Source organism: Anopheles coluzzii, chromosome 2 (genome assembly GCF_943734685.1).
Source record: "Anopheles coluzzii chromosome 2, AcolN3, whole genome shotgun sequence".
NCBI lineage: Eukaryota > Metazoa > Arthropoda > Insecta > Diptera > Culicidae > Anopheles > Anopheles coluzzii.
The window spans coordinates 81,407,828-81,428,040 of NC_064670.1; the positions used below are offsets into that span (position 1 = coordinate 81,407,828).

The following is a 20,213-nucleotide window of genomic DNA, read 5'->3' on the forward strand; positions in this document are numbered from 1 at the left end:
TGATTAAGTTGCACTAATCCGTTAAATTTAAATCCATCCACAAAGGTGTTGTTGGCCAGTGAGCGCGCAGTTGGTTCATAGTGCGTGATTGATGAGTATGCTGGCGAGGACGAAGGATCAGCTGTGGACCAGCTTATGCTAGGCTGATTGAAATCGCCAATAACAAACAGCAGATCCGAAGGCTTCAGTGTGAGAGTGAAGCTGCTGATACAATCATGTAGAGAGCGAAGAGTCGATATCTCGGAGCTAAGCTGCGGTGGAATGTATACTACCATGACGTACAGATGTGCGTTATTGCAGGCGACGCGCACACAAATATACTCGAGAGAACGATCACGGGAAGGTAATTCTATCGACTCGTATGCGTTAGAAACGGCTAGCAAAACACCACCACCGCGAGAGCTAGAGCCGCTGAGAGAGCGATCACAGCGGTAAACAGAGAAGTTGTTGTTGAAGAGAAGAGCAGATGGAATGTTGTCAACAAGCCAAATTTCCGTGAGGGCGATGAGATCGAAGTCAGCCTCCGATACAGCTAAGTGAAATTCTTTTGTTTTAGTACGCAAACCTCTAACGTTTTGATAATAGCAGCTTAAATACTCAGCGGTAGCGTTGTCATTGCACAATGGGCATTTGCCGGGATGAAATTCAAAAAATCAACTTTGTAATAGCGCAATTCCAAATAATAGGTTTTAATACTAAGGGTTAAACTAAGAAAAATAGCAAATATGAGCTCTTTATCTGTTCTAGTTCTCTAGAAAACACCTTTCAAAGTCGAGATTTGTTAAAAAACGCAGAAAAATCTTCACTTTTTTGGAAAACTTAAAACCTTTGTAACTTTTTCAAATATGAACCGATTTTGATAAATTTAGACATTTTATAAAGGATATTTAGTCAGCTTTATAAACACAAGAAAAATTTTGAGCTAAATTAATTTTATGCAAAAATATACGATAATAACTGAAGAAACCTCCTGAAAATTTTCATAATTTTAATTTTTGACTTGATGCCATTATAAAAGTGGCGTAGAGTGGCGTTGTCTCATATATGTCACATCATAGTATAACATATATACTATCAATCTGTGAAGAAATATTCTGCGAAAGTTTGCGAACGCGAATTTTATTGAAGTTTTTTCACATCAACTTTTTCTAAAAACAGACACATGCGTAACTAGGCGGCTCCATAGGTGCCTAGTGTAGCGTATTTCGTGTATTCTACAAAAATATATTCTACGTGCTTTTGATCAACTTTCATTTCAATTACGAAGCTGTGTATCTTAGTTTCAGCTCATGTACTTATCTTATATGTAAATTTATATTCTAACCTAACTTTATCATTAAATATAATGAAGCAAATCAGAACCAAATACCTTTTGGTCCTACTGCAGATTATAGAAGGATATAAGAAAAGTAATTCTTAAATTATACGCATAACAGGAAAACGTTATGAATGCAGTAGCATCTATTGGCGTTTTGGGAGAAGAAACTCCCAAAACTCATGACAAACTAAATATAAGGATAGAGGGGAGATGCTACAAAGAATATTTTTCAAGAAAGAAAATGCATCCAGAAGGACATTTTGTATAATGAGCTGTATTCCTCTGATTCGTTAACCAGTTCAATATCAGTAGCTACACGCACTAAAACAAAGACAGGGTTTAACTTTACAAATGAAGTAAATACTTAGTTTGTAGCTATCGTGCAATTTTGATTTTTTCAGATAGTTGTAAAACCAGGAAGGATTTTTAATTTTATTACCCCTTCTGAAGGCAGTACAGGACTTGGAAAGGTATTGGATGAATATTCAAAGACAAACAATATGTGCTGCTTTTCATTACGAATTTGGGAAGTACTTTATTTCAATGCACCTGCTCTATCTAATTATTTAAATGCCTTTATTCATGTCTTTAGAAAAGTGAACTAGACGTCAGGAGCTTGTAATAGCATCCACCTAAGTTGTGTATGTAAATTTTTAATATTTGTACTACCTGTGAGTAAAAGTGACGAGAATTAGCTACAATTGTCCTATACAAAGCAGAAAAAATTATCTTATTCAAAATTATTATGTTTTGTTTATATATTATTATTATTATTATTTATTTAATCTTCATTATGGAACATTACAGTATATTTTAAAATGGTTTATACTATTAGCAACAAATAATACAAGAAAAAAAACACACAACATTAATAAAGCTAAGCAAAGATCCCTTAAAACACTATTTTATGTAGCGCCACCTGGTGGTATGGATGCGAACTACAAATAAAATGTTATTTACTATCATAATACTTTACTACAAACGATAAAAACTAACAATTTCTGCAAAAATAATTTTATCCCGCAATTTGTTCTAAACTGCCCATTGTGCATTGTGGCGGTTGGATAAAGCGGGTATACGGTAAGTCAATTGAGCTGCGTTGTCAGAGCATGAGGCTTGGCGTGTTTGTTGCGTGCAATGAGCGGAACTTCGTCTAGTTGAGAAAAAAGCGATCGATTGTAGACTGGTGTAGGTGCGGAGATGAAGCACGGTGGTTTTGGGGCGGTCCAGAAACAAGTGTTGAGTTGGGTGCTTCCAAGGTATCATTCACCGGGGGGTGACACTGTTGTGATGATGTTGTTTCAGGACCAGGTGGAGTAGACGTGCGTGCGGCTAAACGGTGAGTCGTTGTTGGTGTGCGTGTGGTGTAGCGGTGATCAGTACTAGTAGCTGGTGTGCGTGTTGTAAAGCGGTTTCGGGTGGCTATAGGAGATGAGGTTTGGTGGTCGTGTTGACGGGATTGAAAAAACTCACGTACACCGATACCGACGGGCCAGGTGGATGGTGTGAGTGCCGCATCTCGAAGGATGGCCGGGACCCTCACTTTGAATGAAAGCCAATTCATGCTGTCCACACTAACCCCTCTTCTCAGCAGGCAATACGCTATAACGTCATCGGTGGCTAAGCGACGCTTTACAGAAGCGACCACTTGTTCCACAGTGACGGCCGTTGATAAGCGGGATAGGCGGATCCAGATCCTATCTGTGAATGGCTCACGAGGTGCAGCTTGAAGCGGTGATGATAACGGATCGGTTCCCACCAGTTCATGCGGTTGTGTAGGTGCCGGCTGGACGGCAATCGTGGTGTTGGTGTATGCGTTTGGCGATGACGCGGCACAAAGGATGTTGCCGCGACTGTTTACAATTTTGTTTACACCAGGAGATGCCGAATCCTCGATTATACGCCTCCGCTTTCTACCAGTAGCTGGTCGAGGATCAGAGTTCCGATTGTGAGACGTGGATGCAGTTTGAAGGAGGGTAAAACCACTGCGAACTTCGGCGACAATAGGCTCAACGAGCTTGCCAATAGCTGCTACAGCTGAGTTGAGGGCGGCATGGAAACCGACCTGGGCGCCTATTTCTTTTACCGAACGGCAGCGCGGATTTTTAAGCATGTTAGTGCAGCCAATGCAGCTCCAGTGCAGGTCGACATTGGACAATACTGCGTCAATCAGCTCGGGGGGCAATTTGCAACAGCCGCGGTGGAACGTAGCGTCACAATATGCACAACTGATGATGCAGCCGGTGGCCTCTAGCGGTTCAGCACACGAGAAGCAAATAGCCGCCATCGCGAAATCACGCGTAATCACAGCACAACACTGCTAAGCCGAGCAGGAAAAAACAGCAGGAAACCACAGTTGTGATGCAACTAAACAATTCGCCAAGACGAAGCGATGATGTTAAACAGTTTAATAGTCCGTAGAAAAGGCAACAATGCGATGCGACGCAGGAAACACAAGAAAATTATTGAAAAATCACGGAGCGCGACGGAAATGCGCTATGGACACGGATGATCCTGCTGCTGCCGCCGCTCCTGCTACTGCCGAAGTCCCTGGTGCTGTCGTCGCTGGGTTTAGCAACCCAGGCAACAAGTGCTCCATTGGCCTTAAAGGTACCGCTCGATGTCCTTCCTGCCCTCTTTCCTGGCCCTTCCACGGATGAACCGTGAATGGTAACACGTAAGCGAACCACTGAGTCAGATGTCGAGAGTGACGCCTCAAGTTCATCTATGAACAGCTTTACGATACTACGCCAAGCGTAAGCCTGGTCGACCATCCAAAAAGGCCACTACCACTAACAAACTCTGAATTTCGTTGCGATGGATACGGTGACCAATGATATAGGATCAGTTGTTAGTAGTGGCTATAATATAGCTACTATTAACATCAACACCATATTCAGCGCAACGAAATTAGAAGCTCTTAAGACATTTATCAGGACGATGGATCTGGATGTTATATTTCTGCAGGAAGTATATCATACAGATCTAGCGCTTCCAGGATACAATTTTTTGTCTAATGTTGACGCGTCGAGGAGGGGTACGGCGATCACTTTACGGGACCATTTAAAAATTTCTCACGTCGAGCGCAGCTTAGACTCACGTCTGATCTACGTTCGGTTGGAGAATATAGCCACCCTGTGTAATGTTTATGCTCCTTCGGGAAGCCAGCGTAGGGCGAAGCGGGAGGAATTTTTCAACCATACCGATGCATTCTAGCTGCGGAATGCATGTCCTCATGTCATTCTTGCGGGCGATTTCAACTGTGTGTTGAAATCGAAGGATGTCACGGGTGGGGGGAATTTCAGCCTTGCTCTGCAAAACGCCGTAAACATGGGTATGAGTGATAGCTGGGAGGCTCTCAGAGGCAACTCTGTGAAGTTTTCCTACATCACTAGTGGTTCGGGGTCACGCATCGATCGTTGTTATGTCTCCTCTTCGCTGGTAACACAGTTAAGGACTACCGATATGCATGTGCTCTCCTTTTCGGATCACAAGGCACTCACAGTGCACCTCTGCCTAACAACCCCGCCTAATCGTTTGACCTAAACGATTATTGGCAGCTGAGGCCACGCGTTTTAACTGAAGGAAACCTGGAGGAGTTCAGATGCAAGTGGAATAACTGGACTAAACAGCGTCGAAACTACGGTACGTGGATTTCGTGGAGGGTGGAGTTCGCGAAGCTTTAAATAAAATCATTTTTCCGCTGGACTATTAAACTATTAAAACAAATGAGAGATTCCGAAGTTTCCACTTGCACCACGAACTCCTCTACAGAGGGTTGAAGTCCTCATACGAGCGATATCTGTCTGATCCTTACGAGTTGACGAATATCAATCGTATAAAAGGCAAAATGCTTCTCCTTCAGAGACGTTTTTCCGAGGACTTCAAACGTATCAATGAAACCCGCGTATGTGGCGAAAACATTTCGACCTTCCAGCTTGAGGAAAGGAGGAGGAGGCTAACTGTGATCGAAAAACTAAACATTGAAGACGGGACATCCTTAACTGATAAAGACGCGATAAATGTTCACATTAGGAGCTTCTTTTCAGAGCTATACACCACAGACAACACACAAACAGACGACACATTTACATGCACACGCGTCATTCCTGAGGATTGTGAGCTCAATAATGGTTGCATGGAGGAAATCACTTCTGGTGAGATCCTCTATGCGATCAAAAACTCCCAGTCTCGAAAGTCCCCTGGCCCGAATGGAATACCCAAAGAGTTTTATCTCCGCGCGTTCGACGTCATCGAGCGCGAGCTTGGGCTCGTGATCAATGAGGCACTCCGCGGAGAAATTCCTCGAAGCTTCGTCAACGGGGTCATAGTGCTGGTGAGGAAAAAGGGGAGATACCATGTCTTCAATTCGACCTATATCACTCCTTAACACAGACTACAAGCTTTTGTCGAAGGTTATTAAACCCCGTCTCGATTGTTTAATCGAGAAAAGGGGAATAATCTCCACAGCACAATAGTGTTGCAACAAACCTTGCAACATTTTTCAAGCTGTACTTTCTGTTAAGAAGAGGGAGGTTGATTTGAAGATGAAACGCAAGTGTGGTGGACTCATCTCCTTTGATCTTTCGCAGGCTTTCGATCGCGTCGATAGAGGCTTCCTCTTTAACATGATCTCTATGGGTTTCAATCCTGGGCTTGTGGGGCTTTTGAGAAGGTTTAGTGATCAGTCCTCCTCCCGTATCCTAATCAACGGATCCTTATCTCCCCCTATTTCCATCCGACGATCCGTTCGTCAGGGGAATCCACTTTCCATGCACCTTTTCATCCTATACCTTCATCCCCTCATCACCAGACTAGAAGGCATATGCTGCGACCAGGATGACCTGGTCAATGCGTACGCTGACGACATCTCGGTGGTGACTACCTCATCCCAAAAAAATCGAGTTGGTGCGTGAGGCTTTTGAAGCGTTTGGCAGAGTCTCCGGAGCCCGCCTCAACGTCGACCAAACCATCGCGCTCGACGTGGGATACACCACATCAAATGCCATTCAGGTCCCTTGGCTTCGTACCGTGGAGAGGCTTAGGCTCCTCGGTATATTGTTTAGCAACAATGTACGAGAAGCTATGAGCCTCAACTGGGACCTGTTGATCCATCATTTACGGCAGCTGGTGTGGCTTCATCGCGTGAGGGACTTGAACGTGGTGCAGAAGGTTGTTCTGCTGAACACCTTCCTACTCCCCAAGCTGTGGTTTGTTGCATCGGTTTGTGGCGCCCGTGCAATGGACAATGCGAAGGTGACCTGCACCGTGAACTCATTCCTCTGGGATGGATCCGGAGGCTTCCGAGTCCCACTGCAGCAACTGGCGCTGCCTCGTAACCGTGGTGGGCTTAACCTTCACCTTCCTGCCATCATGGCCAAGGCGCTGTTGACGAACCGGTATGTTGCGGAACAGGGGTGTCTACGACTCGGAGGTCAGCACATTTCTTGTGCTGGGAATCCTCCGAACATCGCCGCTGTTTCGTCAACGTACCCGTGTCTGCGTATCGTCATACAGCAACTTGGCTATCAACCACCATCATGCACCATCACGACACACTGGATTCGCCAAACACTGATGGATTTTCAAAGGCTACCTTCGGCTAGAGTTGCACTTCCGTCATTGAATTGGCGGCTACTCTGGCGCAATATTCATCGTTCCTGTTTATCGTCCCTTCAATGCAGCACGCTCTTCTTGCTAATAAACGGCAAGATCAGCCATGGAGAACTGGTGCATCGAATGAACCGCGTCCCATCTCCGTCATGTTCGTTTTGTCCTGCAATAGAAGAGTTGCTGATGCTTGGCAGATTCTGCACCAGCGAATTAGCGTTGTAATTTCAGGGTGTTCGTCTTCGTCAACGTTATTGTTCGGTTTGTTGCGTTTGCCTGTATTAAATGACATTAGAGCAGGTAAACGCAGCCATATCCTAAGTTTGTTGCTAAGTCCTAAGTTTGTTTGCGAACTACGCAATCCACATTATTGGAAACAATGATGCTGTGATTGACATAGAAGTTTTGCGTTGTTAATTGTAAATATTAATGTTAAATAGAACCTAAGCCCGTTTTTAATAAAATATTTAAAAAAGTAAAACAAATTACTCATTTTTAACAAAAACAACCAATTTACAACAAATAAAAAACAAAAACTTGCGTTACCATTTCTTATCTTAATTCACAAACACTGCATTTTCTTAAAATGTAGTTGCACATTCCTTAAAGCTTTTCACATATTTCACAAAACATTGTATAACTAGGAAAACTTTAAATATCGAACGCTTAAATTTATTTAAGCGTTCGATATTGTAAGTTTTCCTAGTTATACAATGATGCTTTTGTCATGTTTGTTTACATCATTGAAAACACTTGTTTTACGCACACGCTAGTGGATTAAAGATAGAAAATTTTCCAAGTGTCAGCTTGTTTGCGTCGCTGAAAAATTAATCACGTTAGTCAGAGTGAGAAAGCTCGGGGTGCTGAGATCATAAGTTGTAAAAGCGCGACAGGGGAACGCACATGCAGCGACGAGCACACCAAACTGAGTACGCTGGCTAAATTTTAACGCACACACCCACTGTTGCCAAAACAGTTGTGACAGCTGAACTAGACCGCCACGATCAGCCAGGTTGAAGCCACTCCCGAATATTGAGCGAATTAAAGCGAGTGGCGCCACGAGAAGAAGATGTCAGTTTCGATCCATAATCGGAAGAAAGAGCGTGGGATTTCTTTTAACGCGCGTGTGCGCTATTGTAAAATAAAAACTTTTGCTGGATTATGGCAAGGAGCGAGATAAGTGCGAGTCTTTTATTTTATCACTAGTGCGTTGTTAACACTCTGAGCGCTGTGTGGCTCGGTTTGGAATCACAGCTTTGTTCACTCTCCTTTTATGTCAGGGGTCTCCAAACTACAGCCTCCAAGCATGCGGCCCTCAAGAGCTTATAATGCGACTGCTTATAATGCTTATAATATGACTTTGCCAGAGTTAATATAAATATTACGTTATTATGAATTTTTCAAATAGAATTACATTTTTTACTTTTCTTAGACAAAAATCAAGCTTTGGTAACTCGAAGCTGTACAAGTAACGTTAGTATTTTGTTATAAAAACGAGATTTAAACGTTCAATCATCATTAAAAGGTAGTGTCAGGCCGCGGGGCCATGGGGATTCTCAACGCTCATTTTTTCAAGCACTCATGAGTGCTTTAGAGGAATCCTCGTTCTCAGCGTTTGTCGAATCGGAACAAAATCGGTTTTGAGAATCTTTGAGAATCTTTGAGAAAGTTGAAAAAGCGCAGCGATCGGCTATCTGAAATATGGAGAATTGTGCTATTTGTTTTTCGGTAATCACTTTGGAAAATGTATTCAATGTTTATAATTGATTTTTTTTTGAATATGCGATCAAAAACATATTTCCTATTTAAAGCTCCAACTAAAGCTTGATTGGCAATATAAGTTTCTCAGAGTGAGAAAAACTGACGACGGCCACGGGCTCGCGTCTGTGAACAAGTTTTGAGTGCTTGAGAAACTTAAATGAGTGCTTGAGAACGTTTTCTCAGCTTGAGAAAGCCCCGTGGCCCCGCGGCCGTATGTGAGGATTGGAAAGAGAGTGGACGATCGTAAGCCAATGAAACGCTCTCATCGCTCTCTTATCTTGCACTGTGTTCTCCGCAGAAAGCTAATGCAAAATACTAGCGCCCAGAGTATTAAATTTGTGCGCTTTTATGTCACACTGTACGGGGAATGCTTTATCTCCAGCAATGTGCACAATTTAAAGCACGTATACGATGACGACGAATATTCAATCAACGTTTACGAAAGTGCACTTCAAGTGATAAAACATTTAATACGCACAGGCAACAACATCATGCCACAGGTTATAAACCGCATTGAAGAAATAGCAAGAATGCTTAACGAGCACCTCGCAACAGTTGCTCAGGATTTACAACAATAGCCTGCTATCGTAAATAAAGGAAGTGGCGTGAATGTACACGTAAGAAAAAACTTTACGCTATAAAAGGGACAGCGCGATCAATGGTTCATGCAAAATAATGATATTATCAATGTTGTGAAATCGTAATGCAACGCTATTCGATTCAAAAGCTACTGTAGAAGGCCAGTATATTTTCTCAAACACAGGTCCTATTTCATGAAACCATGTAACTCCGCATTGTTGCATATTTATGCTACAAAACTGAACGATATTTCTACCAAAACGCATATGGTTTCAGTTGATGAGATCAAATGCAAGCTGGTTACAATCAACCTTGACGAAGACAGCATGCTAGTAATTCCATTATTGCACACATTAGATAATTAGCTTGTATTAATATAAATAGAATTAGACCATATGAATTTAGCTTGCATTAATAAATAAAATTAGATCATAAAGATGATATTTATATATGTCGTTTTTTGTTGATCGTGTATTAGAACTGTACACAAAAATAAATATGAACAAGAAGCATGTAACACAAAACACAATAAAATAACCTCGGTCACGCGCCAGCCCTTCCGAGAGCCCTGCTCAATCGACTGCTCTCTACTTTCGTCCTCAGCGCACGAAACATACTCAGCTGCATCCGTTTAGAATAGACTAGCATATTGCAATACAGAAACTGCATTTGCACATTTTGTCACGTACGTACAATCATGTTAAATATGATTTGTTGTCTCACATGTGTGTGATTTTGTAGAAATAAAAATGAACGAATGAAAATTAACAAAACTTGTTTAAACGCCTTTTTTCTGATTTTTAATACTTTCATAAAGTTCACATATCAACTTAAAACTACTACGTAGAATTCTATTTATCTGCAACCACGCCTTTTTCTACGAGAAAAAAACCGTTTATATACTATGCCGTTAGGTAGCAAGCTCCTGCTTAAGCAGCTTGGTTGTCTATACGCCAGTATATTCACTCGATTTTTAGCATGTTGTAGTTCTTTTTTCAACAAACCTCGTTATATCAGCATCTGTACACGTATTGAATTCGGTACTTCCTACTGCTTTGAATAATCTCAAAATATTGGTCTGCGCTGCCATTGCTATTTTTTTTACGCCTAGTCTTGATACCCCCTTCCAGCTGCATTCGGAAACGAATTTGCGAATCAACACTAGATCAAGCGTGTCGTGCAAGCGATTTTCAATATTGAGCTGATGTACGGATGCATTAATTCCCTTCTTCATATTGTTAATATAATCGTCACTTGCCAATGCATTTTCAAATACAGATAGCTCTTCAGCAGAAGATATTTTGTTGAGAGTAAACTCTTTATTATCGTTCCTACGATCCACACATTGATGATTGCAGACACAATTGTGTCAACCATAGCTAACTTTTTTTCAAGTTGGGCGCACATAACATTCTGCTCTTTTTGTTCGCGTCTAATTTCTTCAACGTTTAAAAAAAATTCGTCGATTCTTTCATGCATTCGATGTAGCATTGTATCCTCATAGCATAATAGCATAATATAGCATAATATCCTCATTTGAAACTGATGGCTTAGATTGTGTGGAACTTGGTTCGAGAGGGTTTTATACGGTAGATGTGTTTGGTCTCTCGTTCCTGGATGGCAAGGTATACAATGCCGGCGTTTCTGTAAAAATATGTTTAGACAGAAAAAGAAAATTACCAAACTGCTTGCCTCAGTTACGCGGTTTAGTAGTATGCAACAATTACTTACCCATCGCTTGTCGTTTCAAAGGAGGCTGCCCTGACATATTACCACCGACCAAATCAAAGGAGGCAAAGCAGTTTATGATCATCGGTAATGCGGATGAAGAAGACAGCAACCAGAGCAGAAATATCATCATTGGACAGCAGCGATCAATATCGGTAATGCGGATGAAGAAGACAGCAGCGCGCGCCACACAAGTGTATCAAACCAACACCATACCATCCCTCTCCCTTGTCACATATCAAGGGAAGTCACATTATATATATATATATAGGGCACGATCCATTCGAGGCTTTTACCCATGCCGATGTTATTGAGTGCTACGAGTTGACGATTGTATCACGAGATTGACTAATTATTTCAATTTCACTTACTATTTAAAACAAATAGTTTTCCACACAAATCGTTTACAAGATCACGGCACTCAAACGGTTGTCGAATGGAACAGAATGCTTCGAATCGAATGGCCAAATATTGGAATCATGCCGAGTGCCAAGATCAAGTGGATATCGTGGCATAAGAAATAAATACATTTTATTTTTCGTTGTTCATACTCGCATATTATAATACATCTTTTCCAACCCGTTCTGCCATATGACTACAGATTTAAATTTTATAATAGTTATTTGTCTAGTTAAAACAAGCTAAATTATCACAAAAAGTATAATAGATGTTACAAATTGCACCATAAAACCAAATGCAACACCATTTTTGGTTTCGCTTATCACGATTTTTATAAACGATACTGCGACGAAGTGCGATGAATATTCCTGTGAGCATGGGAGAGTGCACAAGCAACACATACCGTGTGCGAAAAAGAGTGAACAGTTATCTTGCATGCAGCAAGCAACAGCCGGACAAAGCCGGTTTTTTCAAAGAACGAAACGCACGAACGATAGCACCTTGCTAACAATATTGAAGCGGCATAGACCGGAACGGAACGGAGCGAACGGAAAGAACGAATTGAACGGAACGGAATGAACGGAAAGAACGGAATGAACGGAAAGAACGGAATGAACGGAAAGAACGAAATGAACGGAACGGAACGGAACGGAATGAACGGAATGAACGGAATGAACGGAACGGAACGGAATGAACGGAAAGAACGGAATGAACGGAACGGAACGATTTTGTATAAAGGATCGGCACGGAACGGCCTTCATAAAGAACGGAACTTTTTTACTAGGTTCGAACCGGAACGGCCAACACTAGTTCACAGCAATGTGGATTTTATGCTTCTCAGCTATTTTAATTTAATAATTCGCGATCATGTATCAATTCTTTCGCCATTTAGGCAAAGTGGAAGGTATGTCCACATATGTTTGTAATAATTTTCACAGTCTGCTGATGTGATCAGAGTGGCTCCTGTTTCAATTGTATGCATTAATTCTGTTTCATTATTAGGATTGGCTCGTTTTGTAATTTGCTTCCAATGGGCAAACATATTTTCTGTCGGATTTAAGAACGGGCTGTTTGGTGGCAAGTACATGATTTTGTACCCATATGATTCAATTTTTTGTTTTACCTCATAAGACTTGTGAAATGCTACGTTATCTAATATTAACACTTTTACATTGAGAAAACTGTCAAATTATTTTGTGGTGCAGCTGTAGTGACTATATACATAGAATAATGAACAGAGCAATGCAGTTGTCAAGGAGTAGTTTGCATAACTGTCCATCTGGTTGCTCTTCAATCTAGAGTTTTATTGTGTATAACTACTAAACTGATTTCAGTTCTGAAAGGGAAAATACAAAAAATGTACAGTATCTTGATAACGCCGAAGAAAACATTGACGTCTTTGAGTAGTATGCGCAGCGCAAAGCATGCTGTCACCACCGCTGTAGTCTCCTGTGCAAAAACTTAAATTTAATGTTTTTACCTGCTAATGATCAATTATGTTCACCTTTATCATCTTGTTGATACTGTTAATGAAATTCTTGATAGCCTTTTGAACCTTATATGTTTGGCGCGTTCTTTCGATTTGTAGAAAATTAACGGGGAAAGAGATGTGATCGAGATAGGTTGCGAGATAAGACTGACTTAATTTTATTCTGTACAAATTCAACTTGAAGATTTCGTGGTAGTAGTGTAATGATCCTCACTTAGTGTAGGTAGTATATGTTTGTAGTATTAGTGTTAATAGAGGAACGCGTATTAGTTTTGCAATAGGCACGGAAGCGTATAGGTGTGTACGGAACCCTACAAAGGTTAAAAGCTCAAAAGATTAAAAGCTTTCGGCACTTTACAGCGCGTTGCAATTATATGCAAGGTTGCCACATATGCAAAAAAAGTTTATGAAACATTTATGCAAAATAGTAACGATTGGCTATACGAGTAACATTTACACTCTGTTTTTTCGACGCCACGAAAGAAAAACGTGTGATTCGTGCGGACGGCAAAATGTTCAGAGTACTGGATCTTTGAAAAATTATTTTATTATATTTACCTAATATATTTTCGTATTTGGGTTGGTTAGGTAAAATAATTATTCTATCGGAAGCTGTTAAGAAAAGCTAATTACAGAAGAATATCAATTATTCAAAAAATGTTACACTATTTAAATTATTTATTTTCCAGGGTGAAAGTATGTCTACCAAGACTAGTGACATATGGCAACATTTTGAAGACCAAGGCCAAATGTCGCTATTGTTTCAAGGCGATTTCATTTTCTAACAAATCTAGTTCGAATCTGAAACGACATATGATATCTATGCACCATACCATTCCGATTGAGAGAAATGCTCCTATAGCTACTACTTCTTAAACACAATCGACAGTTTGGGACGAAACTACGTTGCCTGCTGCAGGCCCGTCAAAAAAGCAGGGGGATCTTTTACGTTTCTTTGACGCAAATAAAACGCTTACTATTGCTCAAAAAAGTGAATTAGATGAAGCCTTACTTGAAATGAGTTGCGACAAATGTTTACCTTTTAACATCGTAGAAGGAGAAAAGTTTCAAAAAATCGTACGTATGTTAAATCCCAAGTATGAGGTTCCTTCTCGTAAAACCCTTTCAGATGGTTTACTTGAAAGCAATTGTCAACGAAAATTGGCAAAACTTACAGATGATTTCATCAAAACAACATCATTAGCACTAACTTCTGACGGGTGGACCAATTCCAATAATACCAGCTTTATGGCTGTTACAGTTCATTATATAAACGATGAATCAAATCTCTGCTCCAATTTATTAGAATGTTCAGAGTTTCCGAACAAACTTACGGCTGAAATATTGCCATTTGCTAAAAAGATGAACGGGAAAATTTTAAAATACACTACAAAATTCAGGCAGTTGTTACAGACAATGCTGCAAACATGAAAGCTGGAGTACGTCATACAAAATTTACTCATCTGCCATGTTTTGCTCATACTCTTAATTTGATCGTTCAAAATGCTGTGCAAAAGTCGATCTCAGATACTGTCGAAACAATTTTGAGATTAAAAAAAAAATAGCACTGCAACCCATAAACTAGCCGAAGTGCAACAGAAAATGGGTTTCATTATCTTAAAATTGAAGCAGGATGTGTTGACAAGATGGAATTCAACATAAGACATGATCGACCGGTTTCACAAGAATAAGATCCCAATTTTATCTTGTTTGGATAGCATGAAATATAAACATGATTTATCTACCAAAGATTGGTTGGTGATGGAACAAAGCATTAAAGTGTTACAAACGTTTGATCACGTTACTAAAATTATTTCAGCTGAAGAATCGATAACAATATGTTAAATGGGCTTATTATTTATACAAACTACAGCAAAAATAGAAATGCAAATGTATATTTTGAACCAGGGCCGTTTAGAAAAGGGTAGGCCATATCTAGAAAATAAGCTCGTTAACCAAGCTATTCTTTTGGATCCTCGAATGAAAGACTATAGTTTTGGGAATGATCGGAACAGGTATGAACTTACCAAAGCTTGATAAATGCTATAGTACCGTTTAAAGTAAACAATTCATCAGCGCAAGATCCAATAACACAGCAATCATTCACCGACCCTAGCTACGAATGTTTGTTCAGTGATTTTACATCAAAAATAAAACGGGTAGGACATAATCTATATCCAAAGATAGCTGCAAAGCTAGAACTGGATGAGTAGAGGTGTCCCCCAAGATACGACTGTATTTAGGACCGAAAAAATGTCCTAAAGCAAGGCGTATGTTGAAATAGTCGTATGTCGAATATCTGTCAATATACAGTTTATAACCGAAATCGAAGAGTCGGAATCCATGAAATCGTATATTTTCTTAAAAATAATGTACGATAATGTATTAATTTTCCTCCAAAAGCCGTTTACACGACAAAGATATTCAAGATCGGGGAGTGGTGGAATCTGAGGAAATATGTTTGTATCGGTTATCTGCACAGAAATTCAAAAATATGTATCAATTTCGTCTCAATAACTACTTTTAACTGTCTAAATCAAAATCGTCGTATCTGCGAATCGTCGTAACTCGAGGGGGTCGTAACTCGGGGGACGCCTTTACTTGAAAATGGAGTGCTTAGAATTTACTGCTGATCCTCTCTCGTGGTGGAACACATATAAGGGCCAACTTCCAGCAATTTATTAAATTATGCTTAAACTGTATTGCATTCTCGCGACGTCAATTCTATGCGAACGAATTTTTCGAAGGTACGGAATATATATTTTGACAAACGGCCATAACTATTGCCTAAAAAAATGTCATAAATTCTTTTCCTGTAACAAAATCATCAGCACAAGTCTTAGCAAATATATTTTTATATTGTTAAAACATTATTCATAACTTTTGAAACTGTTTATGCGTAAGATGTTGAATTATAATAGTACTGTTAATGAACGATATTATCTCAGTAAAGAAAATTATTTTGAATTATGAAGTGAATTAAATAATAAAATTAATTACTTTGCTTGAGATATTTGGTTCATCACAATGTGTTTTTGGGTCGAGTGAGCTCATGAATTTTAATGTTTTTAATATAATTATCAATTATAGTTAGAAAGTCCGTTTATACGAAGGTCGGTTACGAAGGACGGTTTTTATACTGTACACCGTTCTAATCATTGTGTGATTATCGCGAGGGGACGAATCACCGCTCACTCATGACTCGCTATTGATAAAAAAGCCAACTCGCTCGGTTCGTCGTAAAGAATTATTTTGCCTATGTCAAATTTCAAAGTTGTACTTTACTAGGTTGTCTAGGAAAATTTAAGGCTGATAATTGTGAATCAAAGGCTCTTCAAGCTGGATTGTGAAAGAGAAACTAATGTTATTTATTTATTGCAGAAAGAGCGCATATTGCAGAAGCGGCATCGTACGTGAGGATCGAAAAGAGAATGAACGATCGTAAGCCAATGAAAGGCTCTCATTGCTATCTTATCTTGTACTGTGTTCTCCGCAGAAAGGTGCCGCTGTGCAAAATGCCAGCGCCCAGAGTGTTTTTATAATTATGTTTATCATTTATTTATTCATACATTATTATTTATTGGTATGTTTGGTAAGAAAGGGATGAAAAATAACGGAATGCAAGTAATAATTGACGCATCTATGTTTGTAAAATAATACCACCTAGAATTTCATGAGAAAAAAATCATAGAAAAATATTTCGCTCTCACCTAAAAAAGCATCACACGCAAACATGAGAAAAGATTTTCTGATGAGATCTCCAAAGAAAGATGAGATCCCCAAAGAAACTATTTTTTTGTTTGCCCTGCACAAGCTTTCCCACTGGTATCCAAAAGGAATACTTAATAAGAAATTTTATTTTGCTCCCTCGATTGGCCATTATTAAAGTGATGCAGTAAAACACGATTGCTGAGGGACTGCACGGTGATCTCTGACAGCGAAACGCTGTGCAAGAATGTGTGTCAGCTTCTTGTTCCTTCTTTTTAGCACAGCAATTTTGGAAAAAAACGCCGTGTGTTATGGCAAAAAAAACATAGCGGTACACTAGTTTCAACAGAGTGAAAAACTTTGTAAACCAGGTGTCTTCCCTTAGCTTATCCATTATTTCAATAAGAAATTCCAATTTTCTAGTAAACATCATAAACATAAAACAAATACCAAACTCTATGATAGACATGTCGCGAAGACTCTCAATCCGGCCCGCTTAGAACGTTGACAGTTATTTGAATGAAACACAGGGGGCCTTCACGATTTTAGTTAGTTTTTTGTGTGGAGTTTGACAGTGACAGGAGGCTGAAATCATGTAAACACTCCATACAAAACCACACAAAAAACTAGCCTGCAATTTTCAGTCTAGATTATTCTAGCCACAAAGCTAGAATTAGATTCATGCTCGAAAACACGGTGTTGTTTACATTTACTCCAAGATGCATTAAAGAGATCACGTGGTGGAATCTAGAATCAAAGTGTATGTAGTCCAGGTGGTCTCATAGCATATTTTTATAACCAATTTTGAACCTCACTTTTTGACAGAACGAGTGAAAACTTTTGCTCCAACGAGCTTTCTAAAGGCTTGACGAATACACAAAACACTCTTAAAATCTTCATTCAGAAGCAGAAGCGATAAAAATCAGCCTTCTAAATTCATACACCTTGGGATAAGCTCACCTGTATATTATACTCACTTAGATAGCTGCTCTAAAACTGCTATACAATGCAAACTGCTGACATGCTGAAATTTCAGCCTACGAACTTCAAACGGAAAGGGCCTCACAAATAGATTGTAAATCATAAGATAAGGAAAACGAGTGTATTAATGTTTACCCACTGAGGAAGAAGGTTTCAACATTCAGTTTTATGCTTATGTAGTTTTATGTGTTATGCTACTTATGTTAGTTGTTTCTTGAGAGCACTCTAAAATCAAACTACCAATATTTTCAGCCATTTTCCAACATTGAATATTTCTGGAAAGTTCGGAAATCATGTGTTGGAATACCACTTTCTTCACTTTATGAATGAGGATACTTTTTAATATAGTTCTGCAAAAATCAGAACTATAATATATCGGTCCAAGGTCCTAGAATAAATCCTTAATGGTTTTGCCGAATGAAAGCACCCCCACCCCACCACCGCCGAACTGCGACACGCGAGAATATTTTGAACCGTAATGTATGATTTTTTTGAACTGTTGTATGATTTTTACCTTGTTGAAGACAATCATTTAATTTATTTAAAATTTTCTTTTCATAGTTCATGTATTCCCAAAACTTTCATGAAAATTTTATAATAAAGGTAAATGAGGCATAATTTTAAAGGTTATTAAATAACCTTTCCAAAACACTATTATCTTTCAAAATCAAACCATTACTTTATGAAATATTGTAGTTGAAAGATGTTTCATATCCTTCATATTTAGGCAAATTAAAGAAGCATTTCTCAAGTTTGATTTTTTTTCTTTGCAATTCACTGGGTTTAGAAGTCTAATTTTTTGCCTTTCTTAATATAACAGTATCTACTTTAACCCTTTGACAGTACACGATTTTTTAAAAATACCCGTAATCAAACATTGACAAAAAGTTAATAAAAAAAAACATTGGCCCATTCTGCAAACTGTTGCACTACACAAAAATGATGTGCAAACTGTGTCATTATCATTGTTTTATATTCCTCCCCCTCCCCCCACGGGACAGTTGAATCGAAACGGAGAACAAAAGCACAGCCCGAGTCTCACTCGGGAAAACACTGAATGTGTTAAAGCAAAAATACTAGGGTAAATTTACCAATAGTGGTGCAATTTGTAGTGGTACCGATGTGTTTTAATGGATTTAAAGTGTCAGGAACGACAATTTCTGAATATTTTAACACATAGCAATTGGAATATGTTTTATCTTCGCAATCACAACCATTTTTACCATGAAACACATCAAATTTACGAAAAATTACATATTTTTGTGATTGCTTCGTTGTACAGTATCGGACATTAAGATAGGACCCTTTTTTTTTCAATGCACCGTGCACTTGTTTTCCCACGTTACTTGTGTTTGTGTGTGTGTATGTGTGTATGTGTGTGTATGTATGTGTGTGTGAGTGTGTGTGTGTGTATGTGTGTGTGTGTGTGTGCATGTGTGTGTGTGTGTAGTAGTAGAAAGAGAGTGTGCTTTTTAATGTGTATTAGCAAGTGCGCGGGTTTGTGTCTGAAAAACATAGCTTGCCATGATGTCATATTGCGTTGAAATTATTCTTATGATGTGTGTTATCATGTGAAACATTGTGCGTTTACACTTGGATAAAAACTAAAGTTTGTATCGACAGCAGCGCTTGTTCCTCGGACGAAAACGCAGGTGTGCTGTTTCATGAATGTGAATGCGACACCGGTGCGAAATGGACACACGCACAATAGCAATGAACTCGGCATTCTCTCACAGGTGTTTCTCCAGTGCACGCCATTGAAAGACCTTCGTGCATCTCTGCGTTGCACGTTGTGTGCGAATGGTAAACTTTGTGCGTGCATTGAGCTGGCGCGCAGTTGTTCTTTTCAATGGGCGTTTTGTTTCATGAGCGCGGCAGTATTCTGTTCTCGATTTTGAAGGGAAGACGCTTACTCGCGTACTCGCTGATAGTTTTATCCATGCGATGTTTTCGCTGCTCGACAACGATGTAATTCATCGCGTATAGAAGTAGAACGCAGGCAGAGCACGGGATCAGCCGTGTCCAAGTTTTTAACCAGCGCGTTCTTGACGGTCCAAGCAAGCAATGTTAGTAACAATGGGTCGAGGTAAACGTTGTACCGATTATCAGCGCCATATGTAAAAGCGAATGGCTGCTGCTGGCATTAAGCGCAAAAGGATCGAGTTCGTAATGGAACGATCGCGCACTTTTGTGGCAAACGCGCTTCGGACAACCGAAACGTGCTTAGACAACTGAAACGCGCTTGGACAACCGAAACGCGCAAGTCAACCGGACGTCCTCAGAAGACCACGGCGAAAGAAGACCGTAACATTGTTAATATATCGAAAACACACTGATCGCGAGGGCGGTGGTCCTGCTTATCACACCAAAAACCTAACCCAAAACACAAAAAAGCTACTTACAAATCTATCCGAAACGACCTACTTGTGAAACAAACACACACATCAATACACATTCAAACATACATCCACACACACACACATGCACACACACATACACACACACACATACACACACATACACACACACACAAACACAAACACATACAAACCACACATAAACTTGGCCCAACGGGTGCACGGTGCGTTAAAAACCCAATGCCCTATCTTTCTGTCCGATACTGTACCTATAATGGTGGTA

The 20,213-nt window shown here is 39.7% G+C and overlaps 1 pseudogene; it reads right to left on the bottom strand.

The window, feature by feature from the left end:
- Window positions 1-2,373: 2,373 nt before the first annotated feature.
- LOC125908403 (uncharacterized) lies at window positions 2,374-5,425 on the bottom strand (annotated as a pseudogene).
- Between the last annotated feature and the right edge of the window lie 14,788 nt (window positions 5,426-20,213).